Source organism: Macrobrachium nipponense, chromosome 19 (genome assembly GCF_015104395.2).
Source record: "Macrobrachium nipponense isolate FS-2020 chromosome 19, ASM1510439v2, whole genome shotgun sequence".
NCBI classification, from domain to species: Eukaryota; Metazoa; Arthropoda; class Malacostraca; order Decapoda; family Palaemonidae; genus Macrobrachium; species Macrobrachium nipponense.
The window spans coordinates 67,368,108-67,373,543 of NC_061088.1; the positions used below are offsets into that span (position 1 = coordinate 67,368,108).

The window sequence follows — 5,436 nt, forward strand, 5'->3', positions numbered from 1 at the left end:
ACGACACACTCATTTGGACTCCGGAATACATCCGCTGTTTAACACACTCGTCTTTTATGCTACTAATGTACTTAAGCACTAGCTAATTTTTTTCATTCTTGACTAAGCCAATAAATAGTTTTCCTTTGCGTTAATTTTTTTTTAAGAATCTCTACGCTCTTCCTCTTTTCTTATGTTGTAAGATCATCATTCGCTTGATATCAAATATAAATCACTGTCATTCGACATTCATGGATATTGTAACAACAGATGTCAGTCATACATTAATAATCAGATATTGGATATTTGCACTTCTGAGCATAATCACCAGATGATCTTAAATACTATATATCGACAATTTCCACGTGTATTGCATCACTAGATGGGAACACAAACATTATTTTCCGTCACTTAGAACGGCATAGATTCTGTAATGCCATATTTGTACCCCAGTTATCTTATTTTAAACAGAATCCTTTGACCTTATATAGTGATGTCCCCTGGAGCTGCGAACTCACGACCTCCCTTCCCTCACACTTGCTCTACCTTTACTGGTGATGTGCCCAGCTACCCTCAGCTGCCAAAGGGTGCCAGTTCTTGCCATGGGCATTTTCCCCTCACATCATCCCCACTAGGGAATCTTAATGGGATGTTATTTTCTCCCCTTTTTTTCCGCCAAGGGTTAAGTTTATTTTATATATTTAAATTTTCATTTTTATTGCTTTCCCTTTTGTATTTTATTTATATACTTATTTTTTAGTGTTTCAATATTTTCCCTATTCTCATGTTCACCATCTCAGTTGATTTATTCGTTCATATTTTTAGATTTCCCAAGGTTCAGCATATTACAGAAACGTACCAGTACCGTTCGATTTCCCTTTAAAAATGTAAAATCGTACATGAATACTCTGTGACGTAATCACGGACTTTTTTTTTTTTTTTTTTTTTTGTCTCCAAAAACACTTAATTATTTTTTTTAAACAGTATATTTGTTTTAAGCCTCTGATCCAAGAGAACTAGAAATGTGGGTAGGATGGACATGTCTCTTAGAGAAAGTCAAGTTAAGTGAATCAGAAAGAACAGAAAGAGGAAGATAATTCAGAGGTTGGCAGGAGAGAAAGAAGTCAGTGAACCACGTAAACCAAACTTACACGATTTCTACACAGTAAATTAGGGAAAGGGAAGACTAAAGGGGGTTACGAGGTCGCCTGATAAGGGGAGGAACTCTGCTTTCCATTGCAGGGGAACAATAACTGAAAAAAAAGAAAAAAGAGAAGCACCTTCCCCATATATATATATATATATATATATATATATATATATATATATATATATATATATATATATATATATATATATATATATATATATATTGTTCACCTGTGTAATGTGTAATAAACAATTCATGCACTGAAGTTATTACAATCATACACACACACACACACACACACACGCATATATATATATATATATATATATATATATATTATATATATATATATATATATATATATATATATATATATATATATATATATATATATATATATATATATATAGTGCGTCTGCGAATAGGGAGGAATCACAGCAATGGCGTAGATGCACGTACAAGCTTTTAGTAATAGAAAAGAAATATGGTCTCGAACGGAATGCGGAATTGTTGATATTTCCAAATAATAACGTACTAACTAAGGTTATTGAGAAACTGCAGAAACAGGTGACAGTTTGAAAGTGTTTGTAAGAAGAGGAAGTTTAAAGCAAATGGAAACTTAAAGATGCGTCAATGGGTGTTAGTAAGGGTAACAAGAATGGAAGCGGTTATTTGTGTAGTATTTTGGAGTACAGTAATGGATGGCAGTAAATGGCGCCATGGCAAGTACATACAAGGATTTGGAAGAGAACTGTATTAATGAAATGGATTGTGTAGCAACTCTATAATGAAAGGGAAGAAATGGCGTTGAACGCTGATCAACTTGGAAAAGGTTGAATCGCCTAAGATAATAGGTTCGTGCAATACATATCACATAAAAAGAATTGAAAGGGTTGGGAATATGGAATATATATATATATATATATATATATATATATATATATATATATATATATCTATATATATTATATATACATATATACGAGAAAGCACGTTTCACTTATCTGGTGTCTCCAGACCATAAAATGACGATAGCGATTACCACATTATCCTTTAATTATTGAATTAAGAATGAATCTCCTATGCATATATTACCTATATAGAAAACTCATTGGCAGAGTCTGGCGTTGTATCACTCACTTCTGTCTTCAATGTTGTCTGTCTCACTTCCGGATGATGACGTCCCTATATTTCAGTCCTTATTTCATTTCATCTCCTCAGCATTTTCTAGGTTTGCTTCTCTCCTTCAATCCCAACACTTCCGATTGTGTACTGTTTTCACCTGCGTATAGTCACCCACTATCTCCAAATGACTCTTCTATCAATGTAAAAACGCTCGCCTTTTTACCACTTCTGTATCTCCACATTACCCACCCTTTTACTTCGCATTTAATATGCAATCAATTAATTTTGGAAGCTTCAACCTTATCTCATATGTTTTCAACATCCAAACTTCATTTCCATTAAGCAGAGTTAGTTCAACAATCCTTACATATATTCTAAACTTCAGTATCCATAGGTACTCCTACTTTCTTCCATCTTTTCTCAGTACTCTCTTTACATCACCTATTCTTTAAGTGAACCCTTTTTCTCCCTCTGCCATAATCCCTTGTCTTTACTCTCAAGTGCTCTTGCAAATCAGCCACTTTTATTTCTTCCACCATCGTTAGCAACAGGCACTGTTCCACCATTCTAGTTTTCATTTACTCTCGTAATCTTAGTCTATCTCACATTTACTTTTCAACTCTCTCTCTCTCTCTCTCTCTCTCTCTCTCTCTCTCTCTCTCTCTCTCTCTCTCTCAAGTCGCTGTCACCTGTCTGCAGTTTCTTTGCACCATCCCAAGAAACAATGTCAGCCATATTTATTAGCCTCTCTATAAGATAAATAGTCGCTTTTCTTAGTACACAATTTTGCATATATATTAGTTTGTTCTTTGACTTATCACATCATTACATCAGTAATTTTATTGGCTAACCATAAATACACAGCACAGCCTTTTTCCAGACCCACTTTTGCACCCATCCAGTCACATCATTACATCAGTAATTTTATTGGCTAACCATAAATACACAGCACAGCCTTTTTCCAGACCCACTTTTGCACCCATCCAGTCACTCATAAGACCTCTTAATAAGTGCTCAAAAAATCACCTGCTCTCACTACATTGCATCTCTATTAATTGTATCATCACAGGCTTTTTATAGGTCCCTGTGAACCAATAGTGTTTTCTATCTTTATTCTCAAACGTCTCTCACAAATATTTCATAAATTGTTGACTCACACACCCATTCTCCTGTTGTAAAGTTGAACTGCTCTTCCCCTGTCGATCCTTCTGTGATCTTTGTACTTTCTCAGTCAGAACCCGTCCATACACCTTATCTGTTATAGTAAGTCATGTTATACCCCAGTAATGCTTTTAGTCACCTCAGTCACCTTTACTCTTCATTCACTTCGCCCATTCCTTTGGAACCTTTCTTTTAGTTAGACATACCATACTCTTCTAAGTTCCACCTCTGTGCCACTGAAGGGTTGTTGCCATCAGTGCACCTCACGCAGTGCACTGTAGGCATTACTTAAGGTTCTTTGCAGCGCCCCTTCGGCCGCTACCTGCGACTCTTTCATTCCTTCTACTGTATCTCCTTTCATATCGTCTTCCTTCCAACTTATTCTCCACCCTCCTAACAATACTGTTTCATAGTGCAATTGTGAGGTTTCCCTCCTGTTACTCCTTAAAACCTTTTTACTCTCTGTTTCCCTTGCAGCAATGAATAACCTCATAGGTCCTAAGCCCTTGCCTTTTGGCCTAGATTTTATGTCCCATTCCATATGCATTATTAAATTTGCGTTTACCTCTTCCAATCTTCCTATTCAGATCTGTTTTATCTTCTCTACATCTACATTCAACAGTTATGCAAAATACATACATTAACAACTTATGCCTGGCTCCTCTTCAAACATCATCTCGCCATTTGCACCTTTTATTCTACGGTCGGTTTGCTTATAAACCTTTCTTTGCTGTTACTTCCCTTATTTCTCATGCCCTCATTTCTCATGTATACAACTAAATAGGCGTGTCGTTTATCCTGCAGCTGCAATTCAAATTTCTCTTTTTTATGCTAGTAAACCTTTGTTTTTATTTTGTGACTTTCATTGTTTTTATTCGCTCTTCTTACCTCCTATATCCACATACATTCCACTGAAATCCTTGAATATTTTCGCGCTCCCCATATATACGAGTATTCAGTATTCCACATAGGAAAATGAAAAGTTTTCCTCAGAAAATGCCCAACAGTTTCGCGAAACTGTTGGGCATTTTCTGAGAAAAACTCTTTTCATTTTCTTATGTGGAACACAACTGAATTTACATATCTCCGTGTCTATGAAGATTACCAGTACTATATACGAGTATGTTGTTTCTACTGCAGGGTCTTTCACCTTAGTTCATTTTCATCCAGCTTCGCTTTTTTTTTTACCGTTTTGAAACTTACTCGCTTTAATTACATTAGTGTCCACATTGTCAACACTTCATCTCCGGCTAAACTTTCCACTTTCTTCTGTTATTACATAAATATATTATTTATATTATGCACTATCACATAATATATCAGTATTAATACGCACATTATACCGAATATACTGCAAAGTATGTATGTCTGAGAAAGCATCCTCGTAAATATGCCAATGAAAAAGACACGGAAATGATTTACAAGACGTCAACTTAAGTTGACTGTTCTGGTTGAACCCGTGAAAGGTTTGACTAGAGTTCATATCAATAATTTTCCATTATTATTTTTATTTTCCTTACGAGTTGATTTTTGTACTCTCCTGTTGTTTCAAAAAGTAAAGTCACCTTGCTTCTGAGATTTATTGTTTGTGTGGGTAAATGGAAATGGTGCCGTTGATTCCAGGTTTTTAAACCGTTCTTTTGTGTGATTTCATTCACTATTCATACCTTTAATTAGTAATTTCTGTATAAGATTTTATAGTGGAGACAATAGTGAGGATGTGTTACTGCATTTGTTTTTTTTAGGAATCTTTTGTAATTTTTCTTATTTTGATTGGTGGCTGTTTCCAATATATATTTTGTAGCAGTATTCATTTTTCCATCCTGTGCGTGTAATTGCTGTAGCAAATCGCATTGGGTGAAGGCAAGCATTCCATGCATATAGGAGTATTTATTTTCTCTGTTTGTGGTAACTACATTTCTTTTAGAATTAGCTCGTTAGTGCCTTCCTCCAACCTCGATGAATGTGGCCATTGTAATCCATAATTCAGTAGGATATGCTTGATAGTTTTTTATGAATAT

At 35.1% G+C, this 5,436-nt stretch overlaps 1 protein-coding gene across 3 annotated transcripts in view; it reads right to left on the bottom strand.

The window, feature by feature from the left end:
• Positions 1-523, bottom strand: part of LOC135218032 (ras-related and estrogen-regulated growth inhibitor-like) — a 147,798-nt gene extending 147,275 nt beyond the window's left edge. The window contains exon 1 of one of the 3 annotated variants that reach the window (XM_064254185.1): positions 462-523. The gene's annotated coding sequence lies outside the window, so the exon portion shown is untranslated. The other 2 variants (XM_064254192.1, XM_064254179.1) reach the window with 2 other exon arrangements.
• Between the last annotated feature and the right edge of the window lie 4,913 nt (positions 524-5,436).